This window comes from Protopterus annectens, chromosome 8.part0, assembly GCF_019279795.1.
Source record: "Protopterus annectens isolate FY-2018-M chromosome 8.part0, PAN1.0, whole genome shotgun sequence".
Taxonomy (NCBI): domain Eukaryota; kingdom Metazoa; phylum Chordata; order Ceratodontiformes; family Protopteridae; genus Protopterus; species Protopterus annectens.
The window spans coordinates 14,689,834-14,712,063 of NC_056741.1; the positions used below are offsets into that span (position 1 = coordinate 14,689,834).

The following is a 22,230-nucleotide window of genomic DNA, read 5'->3' on the forward strand; positions in this document are numbered from 1 at the left end:
AAAATCTTAGAAAAATGAATTCACTCCCAACTCCTTGCCCACCTCCTTAATCACAAACTCCTTTCCCCCACACTACATTGCTTTAGGCTAAAACATAGTACCAGTACTGCTCTGCTACCTTTCACAAACACCATTCAAGATCTTATAAACAGAGGCCAAATAGTCTCCTCCATATTCCTTGACATGTCAAAAGCCTTTGACACCATCTCCCACCAAATTCTACTAAATAAACTATCATCCCATGGCCTCAAGACAACAGCTCAGTCCTGGTTCCATAGTTATGTCTCTAAATGTCAGCAAGCCACCAAATGGGAGAACGCCCTGTCCCCCTTCTACCCATCACTGTTGGTGTACCCCAAGGATCCATACTTGGCCCCCTTCTCTTTACAATTTTTACTAACAACCTCAGCTCTTCAACCCAACTAGCCTCCATAGTCCAATATGCCAATGACTCTACATTAATCTGCGCAGCCCCCATCCACCAGGACCTACAAACAAAAATGCAAAAATCTTTCCAGGACATAGAAAACTACCTCACTAGCCATCAATTCATATTTAACCCCAACAAACCCAAGTTAATTGTCTTCAATTACAATAAACCCAAAACATGTCTGACTCCACTTTCTATCCTTTCCACAAATGGAACCGAAATAGATCCCATCATCCAAGCTTAACTTCTAGGTGTCGCAATTGATGATGACCTAAGGTTTGACACCCACATCTCCCTCACCATCAAAAAAGTCCACTCCAAACTTGGCACCCTTTACAGAATTAAACCTTACCTTACAGACAATGCCAGACTAGCCACTCCCCACACACATCTACTCTCCACCCTCCTCTACGGCTCCCTAGTATTTACAAACATTTGTAAATCTGACCTAAATAATCTGGAATCACACTACAACAAAATCGCCAAGTTTGCCACAGGCCACCCTTACAGAACCCACCACTGCTCTGTACTCTCCCAACTTAAATAGTTAGAACTACCAAACCTTCTAACATTTATCCAACTGTCCAAAGCCCACAATATAATTTACAAACCTAACAACTGCCTGGCACTTACCAACCTAGTCCAACCCAACAGCAATCCTAGACCTCTAAGATTCTCAAATAAACTATTGTTAAAGATTACCCAAGCCCACAACACACAAGGCACCATCTCTTTTTTTCCATAAAATTGCCAAACTGCAGAACACTCTTCCTCAACCTATGGCTAAAAACCCCAGCATTCATGGGTTTAAAAACCTTCTTAAGGAACATCTAGCAAAACACTGGCTCTGCACCTGCCATAGTCCTGGTTAAGCTACCTACTACCCCCTTACATTACCCTAAACTAGCTCATTCTCACAGCTACAACTATTAACTGCTGAAGGCTATCATGATTCTACACTCAGTTTCAGTTAGCAATGGATACACATATACTGCTTTGTCTTTAACTGTTATGTAGACTGCATTTTTCTATTTTGCAATTACTGTATCACACTGTTCTCATTATTAACTCATGCAGCCAGTTTTTATCACTAACTGTGCCATTTTTTGTTAAATCTGTTAATTTATTTGTTAATTATTTGCTAATTATTGTTATATAACTAATTTTTTTAATGACTTGCTTTGTACATTATCGATTAATATGTGTTCAGTTTGATTGTTTAATATTGTCTGTTTGTATGTATGGAGCGTTTCTCCCCAGGCCTCCACTGAAAATGGGCCTCATGCCCAGTCGGACATTACCCGATAAACAAATAAAATAAATAAATAAATAATTATTAAAATGGCCATGTCTGTATAAATACAGACTTGATGGGTTGTTGGCTAAAGTTTTCAAGTATCAATAATCATGCCTCAATAGGCAGTTTCATAGGCTATGATACTGCAACTGCACAAAGCTAACTGGAGCTTCAGGTGTGTTACTCCAAGTTGGCATTTGCACCGAAATGTTTTGTACCATTTTCCATATGCATTCTGTCTCAGTATCAGTAGTGAGTTATTCAGGTTTCTGGATGCATCTTCATCCCTCCCTTTGATTTAATTTCACTTCAGCAGGTGCAGCTCACTATCATTATGGATACCCAATCCTTTATTCATTTTCAGAGGAAAGCGGCTCCATTTTATTACTGTCCTTTGAGGGTGTCCAGCTCACAGACATTATATTGTGTTCATGTTTTATAATCTCCCTCCTTACTTGTTTTTCAGTTCATGTACTCAGTGACAGGTCACTATGGCACTGCAGTGTGAAGACACCAGTTCTGCTCTGGTCAATGCTGCCAATGTCTTTCTGGTTACCTCTAAGACACATTTGTCACTTACCATTGGGGTTCATGTATGCTGGACATCAAGCAAGAAATTATTGTACTCTAGATAAAACTTTCCCTCCACAATCATCTTTGAGTACAGTTGTCCCGTGTCTCATGTTTTAATATTCATGATCCAAGCACTGATTCTGTTTATGTACCATCAGAATGTTCAAGACTCAGTTAAGGATACTGTCCAGGTGCCATGAAAATGTGAAGACCAAGTACTGCAACTTTTCATGCACTGTCAGGCTATTCAGCAAACAGGTGCTGATACTGTACAGGTACCAATACGCAGGACTCCTTTTCTAAACCTGTTCATGTACTATCAGAATACTCATGACCTAGCAGCTGATACAGTCTAGTACATCAGAATAAAAAGGACCGGAATAGTGATACTGTCCAGTTGCAATGGATTCAAGACCGTGGTACTAGTAGTGTTCAATTATCATTAGAATGCTCAGGACCCATGTTACGATGCTGCTTAGGTACCCTCAGAATAATCAGAACACAGGTTCTGATATGTTTCAGTAACACCAGAATATTCTGGATACAAGTAATGATACTGGTTAATACCTTCAGAATACTCAGGACTGAGACACTGATGTTGTCCATCATCATAGGATCATAGGAAATACAGGCAATTTAGTCACAATACCATTTACACCTTGACAATGCTTACCTTCATGCTGTAGCCCCCTTCTCAAAAAGGGCAAAACAGGTCAGTTGCAAGGTAAATTTATGGGTAAACATCCAATTATCCAAGTTTAATTTGAAGGATACTAAGGTGTCACTCTGTATGTCCATCATTCCAACTGCCTCAGTGGCTTTTTTGGTTATTGGCCAGCTTACAAACACTTGCAAACCCCTCCCTGGCCTCCTGTGACAGTTGATTGGCTGAGTATATCATGAGAGGGAAGCCTTTAGCTGTCACAAGAAGTGAGTGTTCAGTCTTTTTCTGACATCTACAAAAGAAAGTCCTCTGACTCTTCGCAGACTCCAGTGCTGATCTTTCCATCCTACTTTTTGATAAAACCATTTTGGGGATCCACTTCCTATTACTTTATTGTTAAATTTATTATTGTATTTAAATTTTTATGTTTAATTTAAAAAAAGTAATTTTAATATTTTATTTTTATCAGTGTTTACAGCAATGCACGTGGGGCATTTTTGCATCTAGCAGTTTATGTTGGACTTTTATTTTTGACAAATGTTTGTTTTTACTGTTTCTGGGGAAACGTTCAGTATTTCTCTCAGAACTGTAGTATGTATGCTCATAGATTCATATGTGTTTCAGTATTTCTCTCAGAATGTATATGTATGTTCATAGGTTCATATGTACATACTAGGCTAATGACCATCAGCGCCTTTATAAGCCTAGCTGTGCAACCCAACCCAATTGTGTCCCCATGTAACATGGGTGTTTATTTGGAAGGATATGTTAGTTAGGAGGTTGCTAAAGGTTTAGTGGTGGGTTATGTTAGTTAGGGAACATTTAATGTTGGCCTCTGTCTGTCAGAGACATGGGGCCAGACCAGGGGTGAATAATTTATTTCCCTTCTGGTGGTCAAGATTACATTTGAATAAGGTTAAGGATGGACTCTGCTTCACATGGATGAGGAGGCTGTTTCAGAGTGTGAGGAACCTTTGAGACACATCGTTCTGGCCAGCATGTTCTATTTATGTCACAAGCAAAGTTTACGTCCTTGGATCTAGTGTTTCCTGTGCTATCAGTTTTGCAGATATGCAAAGGTTCGATCAGGGATGAATCTGGGGATGCCTTATATGCCAGGCATAGATCGCATCTCAGTAACCTGTAGGAGAGCATGTATATAGATAGGGCTTTAAGGCGATCTGTATAAGGCAATGTGTCAATACCCAACTGTTGCATATGTCTGGTCAGGTACATGATGAAGGGGGCATTGTACTCTGTGATGGGTCTGATTAGGGATGAGTAAAGTGGTAATATAGCTTCTTTGGACCTGAATGCCATACCCTTGCTTATAATTTGGGCGACATGGAATGATTTTCTTACTACCATGGTTACATGTTGGTCAAAGTCCAGATTACTGTTTTTATATGTTCCCAGATCCCTAACTACTGGTTTAACTCTTACGGGTGTCTTATTGATAAAGTAATTAAATTAGGTGGACTTCCCAAAAGACATTGTAATGCTTATCTTGACATTCAGTTTTAATCTGTGGTTTCGACAGCAGTCATTTGTCTGTGTTAGACCCTCTTGCAGGATGTTAGTGTCGTGGGAAGAATCTATGATAGCTCCTAATTTGCAGTGATTTGCAAACTTGGTAAGCCAGAGGCCACTGACATTAGCCTTGACTTTCGAGAAGTAGATTCCAAACAGTAGTGGGTTCAGCACTGAGCCCTGAGGTACTCTGCTTGTGTCTGGTTTCTTGTTGGAGGTGGTCTCATCAGTCCTGATCTCTTGAGCCTTATCTGTGAGCCAGCTGATGATCCTAAGAGTTATGTAGGGGATTTATGCCTAGTTTGGTGAGTTTTTCAACAATACCTGAGTGGGGTATTGTATTAAATACTTTATTCAGGTCTAGGTAAGCGGTATGCACCATTTTCCCCTCATTCTTTGCCTTGGTGACTTTCTCAAAGAAGTCTACAAGTTTAAGTAGGCATGATCTTCCTTTGAAAAAAACAAACTAGGATGGGTTCAGTGTCTGTTGGCTGCCAGTGTCGATCATTTCCACAATAATTTGTTCCATGGTTTTGCACAGTAGACTAGTCAGACTAATGGGTCTGTAGTTTCCGGGGTCAGTTGAAGGTACTCCCTTGTGTGGTGGGATAACTGTTACAGCCCTTCATTCATATGGTACATAGCCTGTTTTAAGGCTGAAGTTGAAAAGTGACTCAAGTGGTCTTGATAGGTCATGTTTCAAGCTATGTAGTTAAATAAAGTAATAGTACAGAACTGTAAAAAGGGGAATAATCTAAGTATGGCATGGATAGACTACAAAAAAGCATTTGACAGTATGCCACATTGATGCATAAAATAATGCTTAAAATGTATAAGATACATGCTACACTGATATCCTACGTCACAGCGACCTTGAAACAGTGGCAAACCATTTGGCAGTTAAACCATGATAAAAGAAAAAATATTATTCCAGAGATATAAATTCAAAGGGGGATATTCCAGGGTGACTCTCTCTTACCACTGCTTTTTTGCCTTGCCTTAACCCATTAATATGTCGTCTTAACAGATTAGGTCATAGATACAATTTGGCTCCCAGAAAGCAACAAAGTGTAAAGACTTTTCATCTTCTCTTTGTAGATTATTTAAAACTGTATAGCTCATCAGATGAGGAACTGAAAGCACAACTGCAAGTAGTCAAAACTTTTTCAGATGATATAAGACTGTCATTTGGTCTTGATAAATGTGCAAAAGCAACCTTTAAAGCAGGAAAACTGCAGTACCAGGAAAACATCTGTTTGGGACAAGAATGTTATATAAAAGAACTTGCGCAAGATGGAGTGTATAAATATTTGGAAAATGATGAAGGATCAACAATAAAACATGAACAAATGTGAATAAAACTCAGTAAGGAATATTTTAGAAGACTTAACTATATCCTGAAAGCAGCATTGACATCTAGGAACAAAGTACAAGCTATAAATCAATTTGCTCTTCTTTCTATGTGGGTAAAACCACTAGGAAATTGAGGCTTAGAATTCTGGAACATGTTAGGGACATTAGAAATAGAAAAACTACGAATGCACTATATATGCACAGTAGGACATGTAAGGATTTTAAGAGATTTTTATTTTTTATAATTGATAGGATTCCACATAGGGACAATGGTGGTGACGATAAAATTTTGCTTGAGGTAAAGGAGTGCCTGTGGCAGCTCAGGCTCAATGCATCTAGACCACCAGGTATTAATGAACATGTTTCCTTATCTAGTATGTTAAAATTGAGAGCACAGTTAATATGAACAAATTGACTTTTGTATATTGTTATTATTATTATTTCTTAATTTTTGTTTCATTACATCAACAGTATTTGATAAAAATTGTTATTGTAGATTTTATGTACTTTATATTATTCATACAATTTATGCATTTTTTTATTTATTCATTCGTTTTTAAACTGGCATTGTTTTACTAAAAAGGATATGAGCTAGCATTTCCAATGTTCATCATTACATGCTGATGATTGGTTTAATAAGGAGGTGTGTGTGTTACGTTTTGGTATTTAAATTCATTGACTTCTATGGTTGTATAACTCTGATGATGCCCTTTTGATAAGGGAGAAAGCGCTAAGTTACTCGTGTTTTCCATGTCTTTTTACAATAAATTTAAATAGTTTTTGCTGAACGGCTTGTGGTTGTTGCTGCTATTTCGTTTTGGGATGACAGCGTGTTGCAGATCCTTACTTGGTTATTTTTCAAGACCATGGAGTGATTGAGAGCTGTATTATATTTACTGGCTGCCGAGTCGGGAACTGTGTGAGGCTGGAGTCCATTGGTGAGCAATATGGAGCAGCTTATGTTACAATATGTGGATATCACCCACAAATTGATTAAGACACTGACAAATAAGAATAGTGGCACAGATAACAATGGAACTTCGGAAGGCCCAAGCGCCAACTTGGATGTTACACTTATGGATTCATTGGTGGACATTTACACTTTGCATACTCCTCCGTCCACGAGCGCTTTGAATTTTGGCGCCAATTGTGACGCCGGATCTGCTACTAATGCATCGGTAGGTGGGGTTCAACAGAACTCACCTAAGGTTATTCGTAACCATTCTAAACTGTGTTTTTCATCTGTGTTTGAGCCGCCGAGGATTATTGTCAACGAAGAAGTTCCAGTTCGAGCCAAGGCAGTTGGAGTTGGTTCCTTAAAAGAACAATTTACCCAGTTCGATAAGGTACTACGGCATTTTAAGTCGCTTCAAATGGACAACGCATTTTTAGAAAGATCTATTGAACTCAAACAAGTGCCTAAGGGTTTGCAGGTATTTCGACTTCCTATGGGATTTGAATTGGGAACGGAAACGTTTGATGAACTTCTTCAACTGTTTGACAATGCAGGTATAGAACTTATGAAGTTAATCATTCGTAATAACAATGATAAGTTAATTAAATACAAAGAAGAGCTTGTGTTATTGAACAGTAACATAACAAAAGACCTTATGTTTGAATTCAACAAACAAAAGTACGAACACATTTTAAGTGAGGCAGAAAGGTTTGTCAACAAAGGGCTTGATGTAAAATTAAGCAAACTTAATAGAGATAAATGTGACTATGCAGAGAAAAAAGCTTATGCCCACTTTAAATCATATAAATTGTTATGTGAAAGATCTAATGTACACACAAGACACTATGCATCTAATTCAGTTAACACGTATGATGACAATGTGGATACTGAGACGGCTGTAGTTGAAGAGCAGGATGATGTTTTTTTAGAGCCCCAGCCAGTAAGGCGTTCCGAACGGATTCGGGAAAGACAATTTACGAACAGGGGAGCTTACTCCAGCAGGGGCAGAACAACCGACATGTCCAACAGACAGAACGGACAGAACTGGAGGAGACAATACAATTAAATGGACTGGATGTTTTTATTGACAAAAACAGTGACTCTTTACAGACTAATGAAGGAAATTTATGTTATTGTTTGTCATACAATGACAATGCTGTAAACTGTTTTTTGGAAACAGTAGAGACTCTTACCATGTCTAATTGTAGTAATAATAATGTTGGTATAGATATTAACCCTGACCCTGCTGGACAAAGCGCAGAATTGTTAAACACTGAAATTGAAGAACAATGTATTGTTACTAGGAAGGGTAATTTTTGCATTTACAACTACAGTGACATGGTACTTAGTGATGATTTTATTAGTTTGTTTGTTAAAGGATTTTCATTTGTCCCTTCTTTTAAACATGATATAGCAAAAATCTTGATGTCCTTAAAACTTTTTTCCAGAGAACTAAATTTAAAAATGTATTTTGCAAAGCAGGGTGGCCAGGTTATGTATTACACCCCTCAACTTAAGAGGAAGAGTACATTTATTCCCCCCTCTAATTCGAATATTTATTTGTTTGAACAAATTTGCGAAACTGAAATTGAAGAACAATGTATTGTTACTAGGAAGGGTAATTTTTGCATTTACAACTACAGTGACATGGTACTTAGTGATGATTTTATTAGTTTGTTTGTTAAAGGATTTTCATTTGTCCCTTCTTTTAAACATGATATAGCAAAAATCTTGATGTCCTTAAAACTTTTTTCCAGAGAACTAAATTTAAAAATGTATTTTGCAAAGCAGGGTGGCCAGGTTATGTATTACACCCCTCAACTTAAGAGGAAGAGTACATTTATTCCCCCCTCTAATTCGAATATTTATTTGTTTGAACAAATTTGCGAAACTTTCTTGAGGAGACATTTTAAGTCTAACCTTGCCTACAAAGATAACCTTACGCAAGGGGAAAGGTTTTGTTTACAGGAATTAATCTCGAAAAATGTTTATAGAGTTATGAAGCCAGATAAGGGAGGGGGGGTTGTCATTATGTCATCCATTGATTACAGCAGTAGTATGCAGGAACTACTCAACGATACCAATACTTATCTGAGAGTTTCTAAATATGATGTTTATAAAGCATACACGACATTGGAGTGGCAGATTTACGAATGGTTTATGGAGGGAATTTTAGACAAGGATGAATATGAATTTTTAGTTGTGAATTCACCTGTCATTCCCTCCATATTTGGTATACCTAAGATTCATAAATCTATGGAAAACCCCCCCTTTCGTCCTATAGTTTCAGCAAGAAAGTCTAAAACAGAAACACTGGCTGCATTTATTGATTTCCATTGTAAAGATATATGTGAAAAAGCCCCCCAAGTCATTAAGGATTCTTGGCATTGTTTGGACATTATTAGGAATACCTTGTGGGATGATAAATACATCTTTTTAACTATTGATGTTATCAATTTATTTTCGGTAATTCCTAATGATATAGGTTTGAAAATGTTCAAGAATAGTGTAGGCAAACTTTCTACTCTTCACACAGTGAAACAGCATTTATTGGTGGACCTTTTGGAAATGGTCCTCAATAATAACTTTATTTATTTTGAGGGGGACTATTATAAGCAAATTACAGGTGTGGCAATGGGGGCAAAATGTGCCCCATTGTATGCTAACTTGGTCTTAATTGATTGGGAAAAGGATGTTGTTACCACCTCCAGATTCCAAAAAGACATAGCATTATATGTACGCTTTTTGGATGATATATTGATTTTCTGGAGGGGTGATGAAGACGATATTGTTGAATTTGTTGAAACCTTGAACAATAGTACATCTTTTCTAAAGTTTACATACAATATACAAAGAGAAAGATGTGAATTTCTTGACATTATGCTAATGAAAGACACGATAAACAAGACACTTATTTCCAGTATATTTCGTAAAAAAACCTACTCCAATTCCTTCCTCCACTTTGAGAGTTGTCACCCCTATTTCCAAAAAAAGAATATTATAAAAGGACAGATGGTAAGACTATCTAGGTTAATCAGTGAAGACAGGCTTTTTAACAGTGAAATAACTAGGTTGATTGACATGTTACAAGAAAGAGGATATCCGTATGACATTTTGAGTGCGACCAGGGATGAGGTTGCTGTGAAGAGACACACTATTTATAAACCCATTTTGACAGCAGGGTTAACAGTCACGAACAACAAGGAGAAACTCAAAAAGTCTAGTCACTCTATGATTTTGCCATACAATGAGGACAGTTATAATATTATGCGCACTGTTCAGGATGTATGGGTAGGGACACTATCAATGGAGACCATTAATGTAATAGGGGCCTTACCATCATTTACATTTAGTAGAGGCAGGAATTTAAAAGAACTTATGGAGAGTGCTGACTTGCAGCGTTCTTTCAGACACTGCATGATGAACAAATGTGGGTTTTGTAGCACCTGTAAATACATCAACAATGGACCATATGTGACAGTACACAATTACAATAGAACCATTCCTAGTCCAGGTCATGTAAATTGTAACACCAAGATGGTGGTTTATTTAGCCACCTGCTTAACTTGCACTTCTTTCTATGTGGGTAAAACCACTAGGAAATTGAGGCTTAGAATTCTGGAACATGTTAGGGACATTAGAAATAGAAAAACTACGAATGCATTATATATGCACAGTAGGACATGTAAGGATTTTAAGAGATTTTTATTTTTTATAATTGATAGGATTCCACATAGGGACAATGGTGGCGACGATAAAATTTTGCTTGAGGTAAAGGAGTGCCTGTGGCAGCTCAGGCTCAATGCATCTAGACCACCAGGTATCAATGAACATGTTTCCTTATCTAGTATGTTAAAATTGAGAGCACAGTTAATATGAACAAACTGACTTTTGCATATTGTTATTATTATTATTTTTAAATTTTTTGTTTCATTATATTAACAGTATTTGATAAAAATTGTTATGGTAGAATTTATGCATTTTATATTATTCATACAATTTATGCATTTTTTCTTTATTCATTCGTTTTTAAACTGGCACTGTTTTACTAAAAAGGATATGAGCTAGTATTTCCAATGTTTATCATTACATGCTGATGATTGGTTTAAGAAGGAGGTGTGTGTGTTACGTTTTGGTATTTAAATTCATTTGATTTCTATGGTTATACAACTCTGATGATGCCCTTTTGATAAGGGAGAAAGCGCTAAGTTACTCGTGTTTTCCATGTCTTTTTACAATAAAGACGCTAGTTTTTGCTGAACGGCTTGTGGTTGTTGCTGCTATTTCGTTTTGGGACGACAGCGTGTTGCAGATCCTTACTTGGTTATTTTTCAAGCTATAAACCAATTTGCTCTTCTTGTCCTAACTTACAGTTTTGGTGTGACTGACTGGCCTCAAAAGCTGTTGGATAGATTAGACAGGAAAACAAGAAGGATGCTTCATGCTCATCAAATGATTTATAAAAATCAGTGCTTAACAATATTATATATTCCCTGTTCCGACAGAGAGGTGGGCCTCCTTGAAATTGATTACATGTATAGATCTGCAGTCGTGGGACTGCATACATATTTGCTGACCTCAAGACCCAAACATAGTGAAAGTTTTGAAACATGGGGAGAATAAATCTAAGGTGACTTCCCTGCTTAGTCTAGCAGAAGCATATCAGTATCAAGTGGGAATGGAAATCAAACCAGAAGTAGACAGAAAATCAGGCAGCAACTGAATGTGCCAAATAAAAAGAAAGAAAGAAAGAAAGAATATAAGGTGAAGGATCAGATGAGAAGGCAGGAAATATTGAAAATGCATAAATATAATTGCAAGTACAGAAAACTCCTGGAACAACCTGATGCTGATCAGGACAGGATCCAGTGCAGGAATGGTTACGGAGAGGAGAATTCAAACCAACTATGTACACGTTTTACCAAGTCCATTGAATATGTGGGAGAAACAGACAAATGTAGGTTTTGTAAAACAGAATTGGAAACAGTCGCACACCTTGTTGCTGGTTGTGATATACTAATGGCAGAAGGACTGTATACTGAAAGGCATAATAATCTGGCAAGACTGTTGCACTGGGGATTGTGCAAACATTATAACATTGAAGTAGCTGAAAATCACTGGAAACATGAGCCACAAAGCATCACAGAAAACGATGAAGTCTACAACACGTGGGCTCACCCATTACCAACAGTTCAAAAGACAGATGCGAGCATTGATCATTGAAATCACTACACCCAGTGACTACAGTGTCTTGTGTACAGACACAAAATCATAAAATGTCAGGATTCGCAAGCAGAAATGACAGCAGTGTGGAAAAAGATACCCAGACACAATAGTAGGAGCAACGGGTCTTACAAAAAAGAATCTACAATCGTATTTAGATATGTTACCGATACATGTAACTATACGAATTGCAGAAGGAGTCTTTACTGGGCACACTGCAGGCGCTGCAAACAGCACTTCGGGCTAACATCAAAGATTGAAACAATATTAATTTCATGATCTTTAATCATACTTTGACTTAGAAATGGAGTCCATTCCTGTCATGGTATTAGAAACCCAAAAGTCTTGGAGAAATTAAAAAAGAGGCAAACTGGGATATTGTCTGGGTCCATTGAGGTTGTGTTATTGGACTTAGTGATTGCTGGTATGACATGCTCCCTGCTAATAGTAGGGGGGGGGGTTTATTTATTTGTTTATTGGTTTTATTTTCCAGGAAAGTCCGAGTGGGCACAGGTCCCATTTTCAGTGGAGGCCCCAGGAGAAATGCTCCATTTTCCATATTGAGTAGAAGGCAAGTATACAAAATTAAAAAAAAATAAATCTACATACATAGAAGAGTAATGATATAATAGTTAATCAAAAAAATAAGTATTTAATTTACATTTGTTGACTGAGGTAATCCGGCTGAGCACAAAGGCCTCTTTTCAGAGGAGGCCCTGGGAGAAAAGCTCTAGTACATGCAGTACAAGCAAAATCTTTTCAGTTGTATAATATCAGTAAAATCAGACAGAATACAATTACAATACATTTTATAATATACAGTTAATATTAGATCTGATATTGTTATTTTCATTTGTTCTTCAGCCAATGGATTCAGATCTGACCCTTGGATCTGACTTGGCCACTTTCTACAGAATCTAGGATTTGAATCTCAAGCTACACCCTTACACATAATGCCGCTGACCCCCACAACACCTCAGATCTCATTTGCCGCACTTCAAGACAGTTGGGGGTTTTGGATTCTCAAGCTCCATTGGGGTCGTGAATGATATAAAGTCTAATTACTATCTTCAGAATATTTCCTCCTTCCCCTTTTACATTTCTTTAATAACTCATTGGTAGTGTTTGTTCATAGCTTCATAGATTCATAAGTGTGTACTAGGCTAATGGCCCTGGGGCCTTTACAAGCCTTGCCAATAGAAGTGCCCTGGCATCGTGATACTTTTATTCTAGTTATACCAGCAGGTATATCTTGTTGTTACCATTGTTAGTAGATTTTTCTTCATCTCCCTTTCCTTTCCAATAAAAAAAAAGAAGTTTTTTTCTCGTGTTGCTGTTGTTTTTGTCTATTTTCCAGTAACCTGTATGGCTGAAAAACCCACCGGTTTAAAAAAAATGCACTTCTTTTGGGACAAGATCCCCAACTCTGATGCCCACAGGGAGTGCATTTATTGTCTAGGCCCAGCACATTTGGATACCTCAAGTGACATTTATGCTGCTTTCCATACCAGTACCCTTAGCATTCACAGGAATAAGTTTATCTTGAAAGGCCTTCTTTCTGCTTCTGCTTCTACTTCTGGTACTTCATCAGGGGCTCAAAAAGCCAAGGAGCCCAGGGAGCACTGCAAGCGCTCTTCTGCCTGGATTCCTTCTCAGTCATCTACTTCAGAACCTCTAAAGAAGATATTAAAATTATCGGATCCGAAAGTCTTCAGATCTGACGCAATCCACAGCTCATCCCCTCAGCCCTGTGTTCCTAGATTTTCACCAGAACCGGTGCCTCCTAGGTTGCGGTCACCCTTTCTTCAAGAAACTCCAAAGAAGTTCTTCAGGCCACCCTTCATTTCATCTTCTGTTAGGTCATTCCATAGTCTTTCTGAAGCACAGGTGGATAGAATGATGATGAGATTCCTCAGAATGCAGATCCAGATAGGGGTTTTACCAGCTGTGTCCACCACCGGACCCGTGAGCAATCAACCTGCCTTTCTTCCAGTGATTACTCCTCCAATCTGACCACCCACTTTGGAGCCCATGGATCCTAGGGTTTCCGAGAGTTGACACATCACATCCGATAATGTTTCCTATTTTGAATCCGACTACTTCAGTGACCTGATTGCCTCTGACCCTGTTGGAGCATGATGGCTCTTGGAGTTGAAGCATTGGCGTTGGATCCAAGGGGTTGACTTCAACTCCAAAGTTTTCAGAGCTGTCACTTCCTGTCGGAGCCTCAATGCTTGATACCTCTGCTCTGACTCCTCCGTTGAGATGGGGATTGGGGGAGTCAGGTTGTCTGCTCCAAGATCATTGGCTCTGAAGGGATTCTCCTTGGTCTTTCTGGGTTCCTCTGCCCTCAAGGTGATGGAGAAGGTCTTCTGTCAGTCAAGAGCAGTGTCTGCTCTCCCATCTTCATATCCGTACCCTATCCCTTCTCTGGATCTTGTGTCTGAGCCTTCACATCCTTGACCTCAGGGACAGCCAGCCCAGAAGAGCTTCCAAACAATTCCACCTATGGAGCTCCCTGTCCCTTCCAATGCCTCCCTGGAACATCCCACCGAGGTGGTTTCCTGTAAGAGAACATGCAAGAGGAGGCACTTGGATTCCACACAGGAATCCCTCAGAGAAGACACTGACATTGATGTGGGAGAAAGGGTCCCCTAGATCTCCACCAGAAGGTGTCTCATTTGTAGAAATCCTAGAGATCCAGAAAGCTGGTTGGTCTGCCCAAAACCATTTCCAGGTGGAATCAATGTTTTTGGAAGTCATCAGGTGTGGACCATCTATATCTTGGGTTACGCCCCACCCACCCAGGATGAGCTTATAGATCTTCTCTCCTGTAGGGAATGGAAAGAACCACACTCAGTAGAACCTATTCCTAAGTGACCCGATAAAATTCTTAGTGCCCCCAAAGATAGACAGCACTGGATGAAAGTAATTTTCATAGATGCCGTGGTTGTTGTGGCAGCCACCAAGAAGGAGCTAGCAGAACAGCGCTCCACTGTCTATCTCTCTAACAGGTAGTCTAGGGCTTTGGACAGGTTTAGGAAGCAGGTCTATGTGTCAGCGATCTTCTCATTGTGATCGATGAATTACCTGGCACACTTCATCAGATTACAGAGGAACTTACTAAAGGAACTCTCTAATTCTGCCCCAGAGCCCATGTCTGCAGAGGAACAGAAAACCTTTTCCTCAAGAATGGCCACCCTACAATCTTTCTGTAATGCATCTATGAGGTTAATATTGTACGCTGCAGAAGGTACCTCATGGGGAGAGAAATGCTTACGAAATGAGACAATATTTCACTTTTTACATTTCATTTTAGACCTTTTTCCATACACCACTTGTTTCTGAGGGCTAGTTCTTGCTTTAATGAATGGTTATCAAAGTAAGACTTGATGATAATGCCTGATTTGCAGTCAAATGCAAACTTAGTAACCAATGGTTCTGATTCCTGGGCTGTAAATTGGTGAAATAGATATGGAAAATATGGCTTCCCAGTAGTGATCCCTGGGGCACACCACTAGTTACCTTCATACTTTCTGAGGAGGTGCCTTTCACCTTAACAGTTTGGGTTCAACTTTTCAGCCTATCCCATTCCATATGGATCTAGTTTTAAGGCCCTTAGCTGATTTATGCTTTTGTCAAATCCAAATAAGCTGTGTGAATGGAGTGACCAGTGTCAGCAGCTAATGTGACATTCTCAAAGAAGTTAACTAAGTAAGCAGTATCGGTCTTTGACAAACCAGACTGATGTGGGTGTAGCTTGATATGGTTTTTGATGTCATAGTTTATGAGCTCAGATGTATTGTGTTCCATGGCTTTGCATATCAGGCTAGAGTGAGTCCTGACGCACAGACTGAATGGCTAAAACAGACTTACATATACTATGTCTGAGATGGCTTTTTCTTGGAAAATTCCTCTTTCTCCGAGGTATGGAAATCTCAGAGTTGATATATAAAAAAGTTTAGAGTGCTGTGGCAGTACAGGGGCCTTGCCCCCGTACAAAAAATAAGTTTCAAAAAGAAGAAAGATCTTCAAGATTCACTCTTTTTCTGTTTTTTTTTTTTTTTCTTTTTTTCGGCTTGTTGGCACTTGGCATTTTGAATGCCAACATTTCAATAGGGAGCCTAGTTTAGCTGAAGGGTCTCTGTGGTCACTAGTGGGACTGCCCTTGTGTAGAGACATAAAAGTACAGTTTGCTGAACTTTGAGGACACATCCTGTAGCTAAGCTCAGGTTAAATAGTTTAAGGAGAGTCTCCACAAGGACATGTTTACTGCTGTGTATTGGGCATCCAGGTAAATGATCAGGCACCATGTAAACCTGGGGCCAGTGTACTGATATCAGGGACTGATGCTATTCAGGTATCAGAATACTCAGCACCCAAGTTCAGATACTATTGAAATGTCATTGGAACAGCCAGGAACCTGATACTGTTCAGGGAATATCAGAATTCTCAGGACCCAGTTTCTGATATTCAGGTGCTATCAGAATTCTAGAGAACTGGTTGTAGTATTGTCTAAGTATTTTCAAAACGCACAGGACCCAGTTTTATGATATGGTTTAAAATACATCTGAGTACCCAGGATTCATTTTCAAAATATTATTAATTTTCCTTCTGAATATTCAGGAACCATGTTATGATACTCTTCAAAGATCATCAGAATACTTTAGATCTCGGTACGGATATAATTTGGGTACCATCAGAATTTTCTTGACCGAGGCATTGATAATGCCAAAGAGCAACTATAAATACTCAGGACCCAAGTACTGATGCTGTTCAGGTATCATCACAGTGCTCATTGCTAAGGAACCAGGTGGCAATACCATCTGGTGCCATGAGTGCACTCCACACATAGATAATGATATTCTTCAGATACCAGAAGAATGTTGAGGATCCAGGTACAAATACATTTCAGGTATCCTCAAAGTACTTATGACCTGTGTTTTCATATGGCCTATGTATCATTATAATACTCAGAAAAGATAAGTACTATCAGAAGTTTCATGACCCATTTATTAATACTGTTCAGATACCATCACAGTACTCAAATTTACATTCAAAATTCACTTACAAATGTATTTAAGTGCCAAAACCTAGACACCAGGTATAATAAAATAATGATATCAACATGTGAAAACTAGACAAGACAACAAATATGGCAGAAATAATGGAGAAGTGGGATGGTGCCCGAAGTGCAATCTTGGAAATTGGGGTTCGATTAACGGCCCTGGTACTGGAGGGGCCAAGCAGACCAGGCAGGGAGTGGAAAGAGTGAAGGAGTGTGGCTAGCTTGCTTCTGTCAGGGGGTGGAGAGGATGGCTCACACTTGAAAGCACACAAAACAATGTAATTTCTTTATTGGAGACCAAAGAAACCACACCAAGTGCTTTGGGGAAGGGACAAGCATGCTTAGAGGGAATGCTCCTTGCAGTAGTTACACAGCATCCTGTATGGTCAGTCTATTACAAGTCTTCTCCCAGACCTTCACTGGGTGCATCAGGGGGAGTTGGAATTAACCGAAAAAGTTCAAACTACTCCTTATGGCTGTTTAAATGGTGGCTCCTCCCAGTTGATCTGCACCCTAGTAATGGGGAGTGAATGGGCAGATTGGCCACACCTGGGACAAAAAGAGCAAAAAAATGCATAAATAAAGACCATTAAAGCATAAATAAGTGGGGCAAGAAGAAATATAAGGGTTGGAGTTACCTTACAGTCAAGGTGCATATTATTGTTCAGGCACCTTATGAACGCTGAGGACCCAAATATTAATGCTGTTTAAATAGCATCAGCATTTGTTGAACTCAGAAATATCATCCAGTTCCATAAGTTATACTCATGACTTAGGTACTGATACTGTTCAGGTACCATAATAATGCTCAAGCCCCAATAATTAATACTATTAAGATACCATAACAATAAGAACTCAGGTAGCAATACTATCTTGTTACATCAGATTATTCAGACCATGGATACTGATAATGTTCAGGTACCATCAACATTTTCAGACCACAGTTTAGATGCTGCTCAGGTGTTATCAGAAAACTGAAGGTCCATGTAACGATGCTGACTGACACCAACTCTATAATCACAAACCATGGACTCTTCAGATACCATAAGAATTCTAAATACCAATATTCACAAACTGTTCTGGTACCATCACAATTCTTACGGCCTAGATTTAGATACTGTTTGTGTAACATCATAATACTAAGATATTGTGTTCAGATATTATGCAGGTATTATCAAAATAATCATGATGCAGAATCTGATACAGTCAGATACCTTCAGAATACTCAGAACCAGGTATTGATTTTATTCAGTAACCATCAGGGTGTTCAGGACCAAGTTACTAATACTGTTTAGCTATGGGCAGTGTGCATAAGACCTGAGTTCTAATAGTGCTCTGATATCATCAGCATATTTAGGACCAGACTCTTATACTGTTCGGGAACATTCAGAATTCCCAAGACCCAGGTACTGATGCTAATAAATATCATTAGATCGCATTGGGCCAGACAGTGGTGTTGTCCATTACCGTCAGTATGCCAAGCACCCATGAACTGATCCTGTTGCCTCAATTTTCAGAAGGAATCTGAACAGTATCAGATACTGTTCTGGTACCATCAGACTACTGAGAAATCAACCTCAGATACTGTTAATGCGCCATCAGAATATGCAAGATACGTATTCTGATATTATTTGGATACCAACGGATTACACAGGCCCATGTATACTGTTCATGTGCTACCAGAATATTCAGGTCCAAGGTACTGGTACTTCTCAGGCACCATGAGAATAACCAGAACCTTGGTTTTGATATGATTCAGACACCATCAGTATATTCAAGACCTACCTTGATAATTGATACCAGTGAAAAAACAAGTGAAGTGTGCAGTCTAACTAATTTAAGTGTCTATCTCTCACATAGAACAAATCACCAGGCCAAGCGGATTTATTAAAACATAAAACAAAATGGAGCAGGCAAAACAGAATGCAGCTTTATCACTTACAAACAAGAAAATATAGGTTTACTTTCCTCACCCAGTAGGGACTCACCAGCAGTGCTTTAGTTTATGCAGGCTTGAAATCTCTTCAGAAAAAGACCAGTCACCAATGGCATACCACAGGGTTCTGTGTTGGGCCCCTTACTATTTTGAATTTATTTCTCCCAAGTCCAGGCAAACTTAGAAGGCATGTAGCTGACCAAGTTTGCTGATGATTGCAAATTGGGATCAATCACTGAGTCCCCCAGTGATGTTAATATACTGCAGACAGGGTTAACGCAGACAAAGCCATGGATTAAAGCTAAATGCAAAAAATGCATTATTATTCCCTTTGGAAAAGCTGACGTCCCTGATAATTGCATTATAGACACAACCCCCCTAAGTGTAGACCCAGTGGTATGTGATCTGGGTACTCAGGTTGATAGCAATCTTAACTTTGACCACCACATATCCACAGTAGTAAGGAAATCCTTCTATGTGGCACATCTTATAAATAAAGGCATCACATCTAGATCTGAGAATGTTATAATTTCATTATACTAGGCCCTTATCAGACCAATAATTGAGTACAATGCTCCCTTTTGCATGTACCTCACCCAACACCTGCAACAACTGGAGAGGCCACAGAGGTTTCTCATCAAGAAATTACAGGGTACACAAAACAAGTCTTTTGCAGAAAGACCCTTTCACTGTATTCTGTCTCCTACAGGTTGCTAAGGGGTGATCTGTGCCTGGCTTACAGGCAGTCTGTGACCTGGCCTTGATGGCAATGCTACACATTCGTAAATCAAACTGTGGGAGAGTCACTTGCTCCAGGGATCTTAACCTAGCCTCTGAAATGAACAGGTCATGCTGGAGAGATAGATGCATCTTGTAGAGACTGCCACTTCTCTGGAACAAGCTTCCAATTCACTTGAAACAGTCCATCCCTGACCATCTTCAAATGCAACCTAGATCAATGGATGGGTGACCGCAAATTCACTCCTGGGGTGTTGCCCATGTCCCTCCTGGACAGAGGAAGTTAGTATTAACTACCATAGACCCTTACCTCTGTGAGCTTCACTCACCTAACCACTGACAATTGGAGCAACTCGGGATAAGTATGGCTAGGCCTGTAAGGGCTCTAGGTCCATTAGCTTAGTAACCGTCTATGAACCTATAAGAGGTTGAAATCGAATGCTTAAAAAACAGTTTTAAATATTGATCATGTGCAATCACAGGATTCAGGACCCAGGTTTTAATATTGCTGGGTTACCATCAAAATACTTAAGTCATAGGTACTGATTTTGGTCAGTTTCCATTAAAATACTCAGTACCCAGGTGCTAATTACAATTGATGTTTTGTATTTATTTATTATTTTCTTTATTCTATTGATAAGAATTTTCTACTGTTATATTATTTGCATTACTGTTTGTCTTATTTTACTTTGTACAGAGCTTGGGCTCAAACACTTGAAACTGAATATGAAGTTCAGGTAACATTACAATACTTAAGACCCAGTTACTGATATGGTTCAGATACCACCACAATATCTAGTGTCCAGATTCTAAATCCTTTTCAGGGGCCTTCAGAATCTTCAGGAATCATATTATGATAAGTATTCTTACTATCCGGGTACCACTGGAATACTCAAGAGCTAGTTTCTGATGCTGTTTAGATGCAATAAGATTAAAAGGTTACTGCCCAATTACCTTTTCTTTATGCAGAATCCGGGAACTGATACAGTGCAGGTATCATGAAAATGCTCAGAACCAGCTCAGATATTGTTCAGTTGCCATGAGAATACTCAGGATACAGGTTCTGATACTTTTCAGGTACCATCAGCATACCTGGCAATCTGGGTTCTATAATATTCTGGTACCAAATCAATACTCATGACCAATGTACTGATACTGCTGAGGTGTCATTAAAATACTCATGAGCCAAGTTCTGCTACTGCTCAGTTAACATCATAATATTCATGAGCCCAGTTAGCTACTGTTCATGTACCATCAGAATGCTCAGGATGCTCTTTTGGCATTGTCCATATGTTGTCAGAATACTCAGAATGATGGTTTTGATACTGTTTAGGTGCCATAAGAATGCTCAAGATACAGCGTGTGGTACTGACCTGTACCATCAGTACAATCAGGATTCAATACTGATATTCAGGTGTCATCAGAATACCCAAAATCTAGGTCCAGATACTGTTGTGACACCATCAAAATACTCAAGAACCATTACAATAGTTAGGGTCCACGTTCCAATACTGTTCATGTATCATCAAAATATTCAGAATCCAGGCAGTGTTCAATTATCAGCAGAATATTCATAACCCAGGGTCAAATAGTGTTCCCTGTCAGAACACCCAGGACCCATGTTCTAACACTATCCAAATATTATCAAAGTACTCAAGATCCTTGTACTGGTTCAAGGCTCCTGAGAGCACCCCAGCGCTATCAGGTTTTACCTCATATCATGCGTTCCGGCCCCAAAATCCGGACAATACCAAGAAAGGAGGAGGGGTATCCATATTCATCAAGGACACCCACACCTCAAGACTGGTGGCAACGCATGATGCATCGGAGACCATCCAGGTGCAATTAACCGTAGGCAAGACTGCTCTGCAAATTGTAGCATGTTACAGGCCACCCTCACAAACTCAGGAACCTCACATGGCCTTCCTGAAAACACTAGAGGGATAAATGTATCACCAAACACCATCATACTAGGTGACTTCAATTACCCTAATATAGACTGGGAACACTACTCAAGCCCAAACACCCTAGCCCAAAAGTTCCTGGAATTCATAAACTCAAATGCCATGGAACAACTAGTCACCATCCCCACAAGAGGAGATAACATACTTGATCTCATCATCACGAACATGGGAGCACAATGTTCAACACCGGAAGTATACCCCTCACTGGTGAGATCAGATCACAAACTAATCTCGCTAGAGGTCCTCATCCCACCCCCCCTGAAATAAAAAAAACCACAATAAAGAAGTTCTCAAAAGCCGACTTCACACTTCTAAAGACTAGTGTGGTCTCCTTTAAGGCCCCCGAACTGGCGGAAAACAGTACTCATGCCGCTGAATCACTTACAAATGCCTTCTACCAGCACCTGCAGGACTGCATGGATAAGGCAATCCCAAGCAAAACAAAGACTCCTTGTACCAAAGGCAAGCGTCCAGTCTGGTGGACCCCAGCCATAAACAA

General features: G+C 39.2%; 1 protein-coding gene and 1 non-coding gene across 3 annotated transcripts in view; both read right to left on the reverse strand.

The window, feature by feature from the left end:
- Positions 1–22,230, reverse strand: part of LOC122808609 (protein Wnt-4-like) — a 449,218-nt gene that overhangs the window by 199,666 nt on the left and 227,322 nt on the right. The window lies entirely within an intron of this gene.
- LOC122809854 lies at positions 1,751–1,888 on the reverse strand. The gene has a single exon (XR_006365970.1). It is a non-coding gene; the product is annotated as a U4 spliceosomal RNA (small nuclear RNA).